The sequence below is a fragment of the Cherax quadricarinatus genome, chromosome 51 (genome assembly GCF_038502225.1).
Source record: "Cherax quadricarinatus isolate ZL_2023a chromosome 51, ASM3850222v1, whole genome shotgun sequence".
Classification (NCBI taxonomy): Eukaryota; Metazoa; Arthropoda; class Malacostraca; order Decapoda; family Parastacidae; genus Cherax; species Cherax quadricarinatus.
In genome coordinates this window covers 31,148,295-31,163,898 of record NC_091342.1, presented here as the reverse complement: position 1 = coordinate 31,163,898, position 15,604 = coordinate 31,148,295, and the positions used below count along the sequence as shown (strand labels likewise).

The 15,604-nt window shown below is 43.7% G+C and overlaps 1 long non-coding RNA gene across 1 annotated transcript in view; it reads right to left on the bottom strand.

The window, feature by feature from the left end:
* Positions 1-12,275: 12,275 nt before the first annotated feature.
* The window catches only part of LOC138854161 (uncharacterized), a 53,536-nt gene continuing 50,207 nt past the window's right edge, over positions 12,276-15,604 (bottom strand). Inside the window, exon 3 of the long non-coding RNA XR_011393387.1 lies at positions 12,276-12,986. This is a non-coding gene — a long non-coding RNA (uncharacterized lncRNA). The remainder of the gene's footprint in view (positions 12,987-15,604) is intronic.

Genomic DNA, 15,604 nt, shown 5'->3' with positions numbered 1-15,604 from the left:
TAATGGTAGGACCGGTGGTGACTGGCGCGTCGCCATAGTGTCCCGGGGAAAAATTACCCATGGTTTAATCATCACTCATCGGTCTCAGATCTTAATGGAGTGGCCTCCAATGTGTATAATAATTAGGACATTAACCCGTATGGTGGGCTAAGAAGTAATCAGTGATAATAACACCAAGTTAAGAGAATGTGTGAAGGGAAATGAGTCGCCGTTCTCAGAGTGAGCATCTGTTTATCTCGCGTTCCTGTCTCGAGGATAGTGAAGTTTTTATGGAGTCACGACTTCTAAACCGGGACAAACCAACGGATACCTCATCCTGCTGGGATAAGAACCCTGTCGGTGTAGCAGGGCATCGAAATGAGATGGTGAATGGAGGAAATAAGGAGCGTCAGCCACCCACAGTTGAGTAACCCTTCTAGTTATAGCAGACTGATACTGGCCAGTTTGGTATGTTGTAATTGGATAGGTTGTGGGTGATCCAGCTACATCAAGTGACCACCAGAGAATATCTGGTAAGTGGTGGGATTATATACAAGTGTTTTTCCTTGATGGATATATACATGTGCAACCTACCCCTCCATCCTTCATTCAGTTAAACTAATATAATCTATACAGTCCACAATTAATTAGTAGCGCTGTACTTGTGGGTGCTATCCAATTTATACTGGTCTCGGATAGATATGGATAAGATTGTGAGGTCGAAGGGCCACCTGCAGTGACCAGGGGTGGTTAAGTTTTCTCACATGTCTACACGGGGTGACTACGGTAAACAATATAGTTGTCTCCCAATGAGATTACTCATATGCATGTAATGTTGAGGTACATACAGGTAACACCCCTAGAAAATTTTCCATAGATATATATATTTTTTATGTATGATTCGTAGGTCAGGCCGGGTAATGAAAACTGTCTGCATCCGCCTCTAATTCACCCTAATAATAATATCTTTATTTCTACCAGTACATGTACAAGGTATACAAGCCTAGATGACATCAATGACATACTAATATATAGAAAGCCCCTTGTTATGCAGAGAATTTCGGGGATTCGAACTCCGGATCTCAGTGTGAGAGTGGAGTGCGCTAGCGATCGAGCTACGGGACACCCTTAAAATAGTTATGAAAAAAATTACTATCATATCTTATTACCTAAAGACCTGAACTACATATTAAAGTAAAATGTACACATGCAATACTCTATGCAAAACATTATATAAGAATAACAAAATAAAAAAGTTTATGATATATCGCTAAGCCCCATTTTCTCTATGACATTCACCAGTTTTCCTAACACGGGAGTAACTACGGAATATTCTACTCAGACACACAAGTTTATTTATGTAAAGGTTTACACAATTCTTGGGCGATTACAATTGCCTTAGTAACATGTGTAAATTACCTGGGATAACCCAGTAATGCTTTCGTGAGATTCTGAAGAGAAGTTGCAGAGGTTGGCTGATGAGTTAAATTGCATCTAAGTGGTTGGGCCACTTACCTTTATATCCTACCTCTCTCCCCCTCTCCCATCCTTTTCCAATATTTCTATCCTTACCCATCCTTCTTCCTTACCCATCTTACCAAAGCTCTGGTCAAGAAGTGAAGTTGATGAGTTTGGTAGGGTATGTAAAAGAAGCAAGTCAAAAGTGAATATAGGAAAGAGTAAGGTGATGAGGATAAAAAAAAAAAAAAATAGGTCACGGAAGACTGGATATCAGATTGGAGGGAGAAAGTATGAAGGAGGTGAATGTGTTCAGATATCTGGGAGTGGACGTGTCAGAAGATGGGTCTATGAAGGACGAGGTGAATCATAGAATTGACGAGGGGAAAAAGGCGAGTGACGCACTGAGGAGTCTGTGGAGATAAAACTTTATCCGTGAAAACAAAGTGGGGAATGTATGCGAGTATAGTTATACCAACGCTCTTGTATCGGTGTGTGGCATGGGTTGTGAATGTTGAAACAAGGAGAAGGCTGGAGGCAGTGGAGATATCATGTCTGAGGGCAATGTGTGGTGTGAATATAATGCAGAGAATCCGTAGTTTGGAGATTAGGAGGCGGTGTGGGATTACCAAAACTATTATCCAGAGGGGTTATAGAGATGGTTTGGACATGTAGAGATGGTGGAACGAAATAGAATGACTTCGAGAGAATACAAACCTGTAGTGGAGGGAAGGCAGGGTAGGGGTCGGCCTAGGAATGGTTGGAGAGGGTAACGAAGGTTTTGTATGCGAGGGGCTTCGACTTCCAGCAAGCGTGTGTGTGTTAGACGGGAGCGAATGAAGACAAATGGTTTTTAGGACTTGACGTGCTGTTGGAGTGTAAGCAAGGTAACATTTATGAAGGGATTCAAGGAAACCGGCAGGCCGGACTAGAGTCCTGGATATGGGAAGTACAGTGTCTGCACTCTGAAGGAGGGGTGTTAATGTTGCAGTTTTATAACTGTAGTGTAGGCGCGCCTGTGGCAAGACAGTGATGGAGTGAATGATGAAAGTTTTTCTTTTTCAGGCTACTCTGCCATGGTGGGGAAACGGCCGATTTGTAATAAAAATAATAAAAATAACCTAGTATGAGTCAAAGTGGCTTACATTAATCAAGTAAAATTTACACACATTTTCATGTCCATAAGTAAATATTTTTACTCAATTTACACAATTTTGGATGATACTATAGTCTTACATAGTAACAAGTTACAAATAACCAAAACATAGGAAACGAACTTGGACCATTAACTAGTACGAAAGTGTACGTGTTATTTATATATTCCAATCATTGTACCGAGTCTTTATAGTAATACATCTAAATTACCAGTTATAATCTAAAAAAAAATATTAAGTGATAATTTCCCACGAGATTCTTGCAACCTATTAGATACAGTAACCTATTAGATACAGTAACCTATTAGATACAGTAAACTATTAGATACAGTAACCTATTAGATACAGTAACCTATTAGATACAGTAACCTATTAGATAAAGTATATTATTAGATACAGTAACTTATTAGATACAGTAACCTATTAAATAAAGTATATTATTTGATACAGTATATTATTAAATACGGTAACCCATTAGATACAGTAACCTATTAGATACAGTACCCTATTAAATACATTAACCTTACTAGATACAGTAACCTATTAGATACAGTAACCTATTAATACAGTAACCTATTAATACAGTAACCTTACTAGATACAGTAACCTATTAGATACAGAAACCTTACTAAATACAGTAATCTATTAGATACAGTAACCTATTAAATACATTAACCTTACTAGATACAGTAACCTATCACCTACAGTAACCTATTAGATACCGTAATCTTACTACAGTAACCTATTACAGTAACTTTACTAGATACAAAAACCTATTAATACAGTAACCTATTAGATACAGTAACCTTACTAGATACAGTAACCTATTAAATACAGTAACCTTACTAGATACAGTAACCTATTAAATACAGTAACCTATTAGATACAGTAACCTTACTAGATACAGTAACCTATTAGATACAGTAACCTATTAGATACAGTAACCTATTAGATACAGTAACCTTACTAGATACAGTAACCCATTAGATACAGTAACCCATTAGATACAGTAACCTTACTAGATACAGTAACCTATTAAATACAGTAACCTTACTAGATACAGTAACCTATTAAATACAGTAACCTTACTAGATACAGTAACCTATTAAATACAGTAACCTATTAGATACAGTAACCTTACTAGATACAGTAACCTATTAGATACAGTAACCTTACTAGATACAGTAACCTATTAGGTACAGTAACCTTACTAGATACAGTAACCTTACTAGATACAGTAACCCATTAGATACAGTAACCCATTAGATACAGTAACCTTACTAGATACAGTAACATATTAGATACAGTAACCTATTAATACAGTAACCTTACTTGATACAGTAACCTATTACATGAACTATACTAAACACAGTAAGGTTCCTGTATTAATTACAGTAAGTTTACTAGATACAGTAACCTATTAAATACAGTAACCGACTAGATACAGTAACCTACTAAATATAGTAACCTTACTAGATACAGCAACCTATTAGATACAGCAACCTACTAGAGTAACCTTACTAGATATGGTAACCTATTACAGTAACTTTACCAGATACAGTAACCTTACTAGTTATAGTAACCTATTAGATACAGTAGCCTATTAAATACAGTAACCTTACTAGATACAGTACCCTATTAGATACAGTAACCCATTAATTACAGTAAACCATTAATGACAGTAAACCATTAGACACAGTAACCCGTTAGATACAGATTATTATTATAATCAAAAAGAAGCGCTAAGCCACAAGGGCTATACAGCGCTGCAGGGTAGGGAAGGAAGCAAGGGAATTGGATGGCAGAAGGGAGGGGGGATGATCAGCAGGTTACAGAAAACAGCGGGGCAGGGGATAGTACGGGGGTAGAGGGTAGCAAGAGATTGAAGTAGAAAGGGCTGAAGGTATCAGAATTTGTGAAGTAAGTCAGTCGTTGTCAAAAAGTCAATGAGAGAGTCCGGATGAAAGGTGGGTCCATCAGCGAGAAGGGAAGGTAAAGAGAGAGCAGCGGAGCGAAGACGACGACAGAGGTAAATTCTGCGTGCTCGTTGATAAAGTGGGCAGTCCAACAGAATGTGGCTGACTGATAATGGAGCTTGGCAATTCTCACAGAGAGGAGCAAGACGCCTCTCCATGAGATATCCATGAGTAAGACGAGTATGGCCAATGCGAAGACGGGAGAGAGTAGTCTCCCAACCTCGACACTGGTGATAAGAAGACGGCCAGTAACCTATACTCGGTTTAATAGACTGAAGTTTGTTGCCGAGCATAGTAGACCAACGTTGTTGCCAACGGGTGTGAAGGTGGGAAGATATTGCAGCAAAATAGTCCGTAAATGGAATACCTCTATAAGAAACTGGTAGGTCATGTACTGCTGACCGCGCAGCAGTGTCTGCCTGTTCATTGCCCTGTACGTCAACATGACCAGGGACCCAACAAAAAACAATATCTTTATGCTTGGTAAAGATGCGGCGTAGCCAAAGTTGGATACGGAGGACTAAGGGGTGAGGTGTATCAAATTTTTGTATAGCCTGTAAAGCACTAAGGGAGTCTGAGACAACCACAAATGATGACACAGGCATAGATGCAATACGGATAAGTGCTGTAAGGATGGCATATAATTCAGCAGTAAAAATACTAGCCGAAGATAGTAAATGCCCTTGTACGACGCTGTCCGGAAACACTGCTGCGAATCCTACGCCGTCAGAAGACTTAGAGCCATCTGTGTACACAGCAATGGCATGAGAATGAGAGTGAAAGTGGTCAAGAAAAAGAGAGCGGGAAGCGACCGTAGACAGTTGGGCTTTCGAGCAAGGGAGGGAGAAAGAACAGACTCGAACAGCTGGAACTTCCCAGGGGGGTAGGGAAAAGTGAGATGCTACATGTACATAGAAAGGTGGTAGTTGAAGAGAAGACAAGAGCGAATGAAGGCGAAGAGAGAAGGGACGGAGTAAACAGGGGCGGCGAACAAATAAAGAATGTCTACTAATATCAGTGACCATTCTATAAATGGAAGGATTGCGGAGATCATGAGAGCGTACATAGTAGCGCAGGCAATGGGCATCACGGCGATCGGATAAGGATGGAACGTTCGCTTCTGCATAGAGGCTCTCGACAGGGGAAGAGCGAAAAGCACCAAGGCATAAACGTAATCCTTGGTGATGAATGGGGTTAAGGCTAGAGAGAGTAGCAGGAGATGCCGCTGAATAGATCTGGTCACCATAATCAAGTTTCGATAAAATAAGGGTGGAATGTAGGCGAAGGAGGGTTCGACGATCAGCTCCCCATGAAAGATGAGCAAGGGTTTTAAGAAGGTTCAGCCGGCTGTGACAAGTTGCCTTCAGAGAGGTAATGTGAGGTTTCCAGGATAACCTACGATCAAAGAGGAGGCCCAGAAACTTGACTGTATCACGTTCAGGGATACGGGAGCCATAGAGGTACAAAGGATGATCGGAGATGACAGAGCGTCTAGTGAAAGTGATTTGGTGGGTTTTAGTGCTGGAAAATTTAAACCCACGTGTGGTGGCCCAATTGGAAACACGGTCGACTGCATGTTGGAGAGAAACTGTAATGAGGTGACAGTCAGCGCCTGCACAGGCAATAGCGAAGTCATCAACATAGAGTGATGACCAAATATTTGATGGAAGACTAGAGGCCAAATCATTAATAGCAAGGAGAAAAAGTGTTGTGCTCAGAACACATCCCTGGGGGACACCTTCAGCTTGGATAAAGTCCGGGGAGAGCACATTATTAACCCGAACACGGAAATGCCTGTCAGTTAAAAAGTTCTTAAGGAAGGATGGTAGATTGCCTCGAAGGCCTAAGGAGTGGGCTTGGGCTAAAATATTATACCTCCAAGTTGTGTCATATGCCTTCTCAAGGTCAAAAAATATGGCAATAACTGAGTGGTTATTCGCAAAGGCATTACGAACATACGTATCCAAGCGTAGTAAGGGGTCTATGGTAGAACGTCCCTTACGAAAGCCATATTGACGAGTGGAGAGACTGTTGTGTGTCTCTAAATACCACACTAAACGTCTATTTACTAGGCGTTCCATTACTTTGCAAACTGCACTGGTAAGAGCAATGGGACGATAGTGGGAGGTTTCATGTCCCGTAGTGCCTGGTTTGCGGAAAGGGAGAACAATGGCGGATTTCCACAGCTGTGGAAGAACTCCTTGTGACCAAATAAGATTGTAAAGGCGTAATAGGACTGCAAGGGCTGACTGATGTAAATGTTGTAGCATACGAATATGAATGTCGTCGGGCCCAGCTGCCGATGATCGACAAGCTGAGAGTGTTGCCTCCAGTTCTTGAAGTGTAAAAGGCACATTATACTGTTCTTCTCTGAGAGAAGAAAAGTCCAAGGGTGCTAACTCTCTGGCAGACTTTGAGGAAAGAAATGAGGGGCATAGATGGAGTCCCTGAGAAATACGGACCAGATGATTGCCAATTTCATTGGCAACATCTAGTGGGTTTGCTATATCAACACCGGCAACCCGCAGAACAGGAGCCGGGTCAGGAGAATATTTACCACTCAGTTTTCGTACTTTTTTCCAGACTGCACTCATAGAGGAAGCAGAGGTGATGGTGGAGACATAATCTCGCCAGCAAGTGCGTTTAGCGTCACGGATGACACGGCGAGCGATCGCACGCTTCTGTTTAAAATCAAGGAGTCGCTCTGTGGTTCTATTGTACCGGTACCTGCCCCATGCAGCGCGTTTCAAACGTACTGCACGAGCACAAGCAGGAGACCACCAAGGCACGCATTTCTGAGAATGCCTGCCCGAAGTTTGGGGTATAGAATGAGAAGCTGCGGTGAAAACGGAGGACGAGAAGAGGTGTAAAAGCTCATCGATGGAGGACGAAGAAGGAACCTCTTTAAAAACAGTTAGGTGTGAGTAAAGGTTCCAATTTGCCCGATTAAATTGCCAGCGTGGGGTGCGAAGAGGTGGCGAATATGAAGGGGAAGTAAGAATGATTGGGAAATGATCACTGTCATGTAAGTCCGGGAGAACAGACCAAGTGAAGTCTAATGCGGCGGAGGAAGAGCAGACTGAGAGATCGATGCAAGAGAGAGTATGAGTCCGAGGATCAAAATGGGTGTGAGTACCTGTATTTAAAACATGGAGGGGGTGGGTGGCAAGAAAAGCCTCTAACTGAATTCCACGGGAATCACAGTGAGACCCCCCCCCAGAGGAAATGGTGGGCATTAAAATCACCAAGTAACAGAATCGGTGGCGGTAATGACGAAACAAGGAAGGCAAAATCCGGAATAGATAATGCCCGAGAAGGAGAGAGATATAAAGAACAGAGCGTATACCACCTATGTAAGTGGATACGGGCTGCTGTGTAATGCAGCGAAGTATGAACAAATAGCTGATGGTACGGAATATCAGTGCGGAGAAGAAGGGCACTTTCATTAAAGGTCCCATCAGGAAAAGGATCTGAAGAATACAATAAATTATAGCCTGAGATGTGAGAAATAACAGCAGAGTGTAATTTTGGTTCCTGTAAGCAAACACCAACAGGGGCAAACTGGGAGAGTAACATCTGAAGCTCACCCCGATTACCCCTGAGGCCGCGTATATTCCACTGTAAATAGGCCATGATTGGCAATGATAAAGATACTTGAAATCCGCAGGTAAGGGTTCCTACGGACTAGAAGGGTTAGAAAAGTCCACATGCGGAGGCAGTGGAAAACGTTCAAGCAGCGAAGGAACGGTGCGCTGTGAAGAAAGGAGTTGCGCAGATGGAGCAGAGGAGAGAGAAAGAGCGGAAGGTGGATCAGTGTCCATTGATGGTTTGGTCTCTGCAATATATTCAGAGATTGCTTCAAGTGTTTCGGAATTCAGAGATGTCGTATGGGAGACAATATTGGGAATGGTAGGGGGAGGATGAGTAAAGATTGGAACTGTATTGGACTGTACCAAGGTAGGGGGGGGCGAAAGGGTGGAGGGAACTGGAGAAGCGTGGCAGGGGACAGAAGAGGCAGGAACCTGGGAGGTGGCAGAAGAGGAAGAAACTTGGGAGGGAACAGGGGAGGAAGGTACAGTACGAGGAGGAGGGTGAACCTCTACACTTGTAACTGAGCCAGTGAGAGGGGAAGAACCAGGGACAGAGACAGGGAGGGTAAAATGAGGAGGTGGAAGATGGGTAGGAGGTGTTAACGGACCTTTTTTTGACTTTTGAGAAGTAGAGGGACGATTGGGAGGAGGTGTCGTACGAGGTCTCGTCGATACTGAGGCTTGTGAGAGAGAACTCGAAGAAGCGAGATTAGACTGAGGCGTTGAAGTAGGGACGTCTGAGCCGAGGACAGCAAAAGGATTAGATACAGGAGTGATTATGGGAGAGGTAACCACAGAGGTGGGTGTAGAAGATGGGATACCAGAAGTGGGGGGACGTTTTGAAACACGGGAATAAGAAACACGTGGGAGTCTCCCTTGGAGGCGGAGATGAGAAACTGCCATGGCATAAGGGAGACCTTCTGTCTCTTTGAGGTAACGGATTTCCCGCTCGTTTAAATAGACCTGACAACGGCGAGAGTACGAAGGGTGAGCCTCATGACAGTTAAGGCAAGAGGGAGATCGATTGCAAGACGTATTAGAATGGTCATCGGCACCACAGACTGGGCATTCGGCGATAGATCTGCAATATTTCGCTGGATGGCCAAATCGCCAGCAATTTCTACACTGTTGTGGTGTAGGGATCACCTTTCGAACTTGTAACCGATGTCCTGCTATATAAACTGAGGATGGGAGTTCTCGGCTGTCAAAAGTTAAACGAGCCACATTGCTAGGGTATCGTCTCCGCCCACGGGCAGGAAGAACGTAAGTGTCTACCTTGAGGATTGGGAGATCTTGGAGTTCCAGCTGTTCTAGAATGTCAGTGCCACATGTCTGGAAATTTTGTTGAACTATGGTATGGGGCAGAATGACGGTACCACTACAAGAATTGAGGGAATGATGTTTTTCAAGAGTGACAGGAACAGTATCGATATGGGAAAGACGAGAGAGCTCATGAGCCTGGGTAGCATTCTGTACGGTAATGATGCGCGTACCGCTCTTAAGAGCATGAAAAGAAATATCTTTACCAACATGGCGTAGGAGTGCCTTGCCAATACTATGGTCAGAAAGATAGGCAGTAGAGGAAGTTGGTCGTAAAGTGAAGAATTTAGTCCATTGTTCAGTCTGAAACTGAGCGTGGAAAGGTAGTGAAGGACGTGTCGATCGTTTCTGAGAAGAACGAGAAGGTGGAGAAGTATCATCAGCAGGTAATTGTCGTTGGCGTTTAGGCGTGGGACCAGAGTTGGTCCGACGTGGAACGGGTCGGCGATTTGAAAATTGCCGCACCGTAGAGGGAGAGGCCGGAAGCATAGTCAGAGGAGAGCGAAGGTCCGATAAATCGAAGGAGTCAGTCGAGGCCTCAGTACCTGAAGCGGGTGAGGAAACAGCACCGGCAATAGGTACAGAGGCATGAGGAATGTCTGAAGAGTGGTCCAAAGACGAGGCGGGGTCAGAACGGGGTGCGGTATCAAGAAGGGGCCCGGGGGTACCAGGTTCATGGACTAGGGCTGCCATGGTTAGGTTACTTCTTTCTTTTTGTTTTTAAGAAAAAAAAAGAAAGAAGAAAAGAAAATAAAAATAAAAAAAAGAATAAAAAAAGGGGGGACCGGGGAGGGATAGTTCCTAGGAGGAATGAAAGGGCCAGAAATCTCCCTCCGCGCCCAAGAGGACCTCAGCACCGCAAGTAGCGCAGATGCAGCATGGAACCCGTGCCATACCCTACCCATCATGCTAGTAAACTAACAATCCGGGATAGCAACCTCACATCTGCCGAGCTACCTCGGTGGACAAAAGAGAGGGCGGCCGGATATCCGCCACAAAGCATACCTCCTTCGGCCACCACCCCCGGAATCCGAAAGGTGGCTTCCAGAGATACACTCGTCGCCCGAAAGACACCCAAAGCTACTCCGGGATACCGGAGAGGGATCGGGACATCCCCAGGCGATCCAGATTCCACGGCAAACTACGCCACCGCTAAGAACCTCAACGGAATGGGATGGACCCCGGTATCCTTTCCCCTACCTAGGAACTAGCGCGCCTGTGGGAGAAATCCCAAAGGACAAAAAGAGGAAGGGCAAAAGGGAGGGGTGGGGAGGAGGAGGAGGAAAGGAAAAAGGGGAGGATGGGGAGGATGGGATAGGGGAGGGGAGATTGGGGGGTAATTAGGTTCGGTCTGAGGAAGAAGACCGATAGGTCTAATTCCTCAGACCAAGAGCCTCTTCACCACGCCAAGGAGCCCCCCTTGAAGAGGCCAGAGAACCTTTACTTCACATGTAAGATCCATAAGTTCCTCTCCCTCCCTCCCTCCCTAGTTTACGTATTCAATCCTTTTTTCTTAGGATAATGTGCCTTGAGCATTCCTCAAGTGTGTTGCTTACAATATCTTCACAGTTTTTTTCGTTTACGACATGGTTAACTTGATCCCATTGGATATTTTAGTTACTGAAGTTGTATTTGGTGAAGGCACTCTGGAGTACCCTCATAACTCATCTAATTTTACTGGTCAGGACTTGTGTGCATACAAGTCTGCACTTCGATTAGGTTGTGATCCAAATTTGTCTTAGATACTTTTACATTTCGTACCAGATCGTCATTATTAGTGAAAATAAGGTTAAGTGTATTTTCCAGTCTTGTTGGCTCCAGTATTTGTTGGCTTAATATAATTTTGTTGCAGTGATTCAATATCTCATCTGAGCTGCCTCCTGGAGTTAACTCATTTATTTGCCACATTTTCCCATTTTAAATTTATTAAACTGAAATCACCAAGCAACAAGGTATTTGGAGCTGGAAGACTTTCCAGAGTCAATTTTCAGTACCTGTTCCTTTAATTGTTGGAAAGATGCATCTGGCAGCTTATATACAACCGCAATGACTAGGTTTCAGTTCTCAATCTTTACTGCCAAGACTTCAACTACATTTGTGGTGTTCAGTAATTCTAAGTGAGCGACTCAGACATACAGGCTAACCTCACCCCTCCCCCTCTGTTGTCTGTATTTTCGCATCTAAACAAGTTGTGCCCTGGTTTCCATATTTCGTTGTCGTAGTGATATTTTGTGGGGGTTTCTGTGACAGCCACAAACACTGCATTTGACTCTGTGAGGATAAACTGATGAAAGGTATTTTATTATTGGTTGATGGCTTTAGACCCCGTATATTTGCAAATACAAATGATGCCGTAGTGCATGTTGGTTCGGGATGTGGGGGGGGGGGTTATATCAGAAATTTTAGAAATGTCTTATTCAAGAAAAATAAACTTGGATTGTCAATTATTAATGTGATTAATGGTTCACTGAATACAAGGCTTCAATATATCGTTCATAACCTTGTTAACAACAGTGTAAGTTTCATCCCCTATAACCAAAGGCTCAATACTGAAAGTGTATTTTATCATGGATTACGCTGATAAGAAAAGTGTTTCAAGGTGATTTAAATGTTATTGTTGAGTTCTCGTTCGTTCTCTCTCTCTCTCGCCCCCCCCCCCCCCCTTTTTTTTTACACAGGGTTTGACAAGGTTAGGTTAGGGATCCCTAGCTTTATTGACAGAATATTTACAAGTTAATGATTCCTAACTTTATTAACAAGCTAAGAGCTGTTTCTCTCCCTTTGAATTCAAGTTCATCTTTTTTATTATTTTTCTAACCAATAATTCTTTTCACTCTCGACAAAGTATGAGAATTTTCAAACGATAAGTGATTCTTTAGGGAGCTTCTTCTTTTATCTAAGTGACACTACAAGTGTGGTCTGGAGCACACTTACAGCGTCAGTGACACTACAAGTGTGGTCTGGAGCACACTTACAGTGTCAGTGACACTACAAGTGTGGTCTGGAGCACACTTACAGTGTCAGTGACACTACAAGTGTGGTCTGGAGCACACTTACAGTGTCAGTGACACTACAAGTGTGGTCTGGAGCACACTTACAGTGTCAGTGACACTACAAGTGTGGTCTGGAGCACACTTGTAGTGTCAGTTCATCCTCTTCAGACACTGGTATACTGCCATGTTACTCACACATTTCCCAGCATACTTTAGTAAGATCATGTTTTATTTGATCTCGGTTAATGTAAAAATGCTTGAATTTGTTGAATACATCCTCATACTAGTTGTGTTATGCTGCTCAGGACCAGAGTGCATGCAGGTTTTAACGTTAGTTAGATTTGCTGTATTAGACACCGTTATATCTCGTACCAGATCTACATTATTTGTGAATATTAGGTCGTGTATTTTCTAGTGTGCTTAGTTCTAGTATGAGAAGTTCTCAGACTCGAATTTTCGTGCACTTCCTGGGTGAAGTATGGCAGCTGAGTAGATCAGGTTGGCCAGTACACTCCGCTGTGAAGTAGCATGGCAAGTTTTAGTACAGTCGGTCATTCAGTGAGGTTAGACAGGTATTTTTGTCGTGTAGGTTTATTGTTGCAATTTGTGTAACTGAATGGAATCTTAAACAGAAAAAGTGTGAAATTCTGTTTCAAGCTTGGTAAAATAGCTAGTGAAACATAAAATGCTTCAGGAAGCATTTAGTGACAAAGCAATAGGTAGGACAGTGTTTTGAATGGCTTTTCTTGATTCAAAGTAGAACGAATGTCAGTTGAGGATGACGAACACTCTGGTCGTCCATCAATATCACAGACACCAACATTAAAAAAGGGAGGAAGGATATTCAAGATGATCGTCAGAGTATCCAGGACACTGCAAGTGTTGTGGAAATTTCTCATGGACTGTGTCAAAGTGCTTTGACTGGAAATTTGAACACGAGGTGAGTGACTCTCCAGATCAAACTCCCTTCAATGGCTCTGAAAAAGCCATTGACAACATGCCCGTGCACTCAGGGCCCAGATTCGTGGAACTCTGTGTTCATTAAGAACTGCAAGAAACCCCTCTCATGTGCCCTAAGTATGCTATGGAGAAGGAGCTTAGACATGGGTGAAATTCATGGATATAATCCCACTCCATAAAGGTGGCAGCAAAGCATTAGCTAAGAACTATAGACGAATAGCTTTGACGTCCCACATCATAAAAATCTTTGAAAGAGTTCTAAGAAGCAGGATTGCAAACCACTTGGATTACCAAAAACTACACAAAGGCAACATGGGTTCAGAGCAGGTCGCTCCTGCCTCTCACAACTACTGGATCACTATAAGGTCCAGCATGCACTGGAAGAAAAACGGAATGCAGATGTAATATACACAGACTTTGCAAAAGCCTTTGACAAGTGCAATCATGGCGTAATAGCGCACAAAATACATGCTAAAGAAATAACTGGAAAAGTGGAGAGATGGATTTTCAACTTCTAACCAATCGAACACAAAGAGTAGTGATCAACAGAGTTCAGTCGGAAGCGGCCATAGTGGAAAGCTTTGTTCCACAAGGCACAGTACTCGCCCCCACCCTGTCCCTCATCCTCATAGACAGAGAAGTAATCCACAGCACCGTGTCATCCTTTGCAGACGATACTAGGAACAGCATGAGACTGTCATCTACTGAGGACACGGTTAATCTACAAGAAGATATATACCAAGTTTTCCAATGGGCAACGGACAACAATATGATGTTCAGTGAATACAAATTCCAACTATTCCGTTATGGAAAACTGGAGGAGATAATAACTAGAACTGAGTATACTACAAACTCTGATCATACAATAGAGCGGAAAAATAATGTGAGGGACCCGGGAGTGGTAATGTCTGAGGATCTCACTTTCAAGGATCACAACAGTGCCATGATCACAACTGCAAAGAAAACAATAGATTAGTTAATGAGAACGTTCAAAACAAGAGATGCCGAGCCAGTGATGATCCTTTTCAAGTCACTTTTTCTCTCTAGGCTGGAATACTGCTGTACATTAACAAATCCGTTCAAAGCAGGTGAAATAACAGATCTAGAGTGTGTACATAGAACCTTTACTGCACATATAAGTTCTATCAAACACCTCAACTACTGGGGACGCTTGGAAGCACTTGACTTGTACTCGATGGAACGCAGGCGAGAGACATATCATAATCTACACTAGGAAAATCCTAGAAGGAATGGTCCCGAATCTGCACACAGAAATCACTCCCCACGAAAGTAAAAGACTGGGCAGGCGATGCAAAATAACCCCAATGAAAAGTAGGGGCGCCACTGGTACATTAAGAGAAAACACCGTTAGTGTCCAGGGCCCAAGACTGTTCAACAGCCTCCCACCATGCAAAAGGGGAATCACCATTAGGTCCCTGGCTGCCTTCAAGAGGGAGCTAGACAGATAATTAAAGTCGGTGCCGGATCAGCCGGGCTGTGGTTCGTACGTTGGACTACGTGCGGTCAGCAGTAACAGCCTCGTTGATCAGGCCCTGATCTACCGGGAGGCCTGGTCGTGGACCGGGCCGCAGGGGCGTTGATCCCCGGAATACCCTCCAGGTAGACGTGGGGCAGTGCTAGACATGACAGGTGTGAGGCAGTGCTAGACATGACAGGTGTGAGGCAGTGCTAGACATGACAGGTGTGAGGCAGTGCTAGACATGACAGGTGTGAGGCAGTGCTAGACATGACAGGTGTGGGGCAGTGCTAGACATGACAGGTGTGAGGCAGTGCTAGACATGACAGGTGTGAGGCAGTGCTAGACATGACAGGTGTGGGCAGTGCTAGACATGACAGGTGTGAGGCAGTGCTAGACATGACAGGTGTGGGGCAGTGCTAGACATGACAGGTGTGAGGCAGTGCTAGACATGACAGGTGTGGGGCAGTGCTAGACATGACAGGTGTGGGGCAGTGCTAGACATGACAGGTGTGGGGCAGTGCTAGACATGACAGGTGTGAGGCAGTGCTAGACATGACAGGTGTGAGGCAGTGCTAGACATGACAGGTGTGAGGCAGTGCTAGACATGACAGGTGTGGGGCAGTGCTAGACATGACAGGTGTGAGGCAGTGCTAGACATGACAGGTGTGGGGCAGTGCTAGACATGACAGGTGTG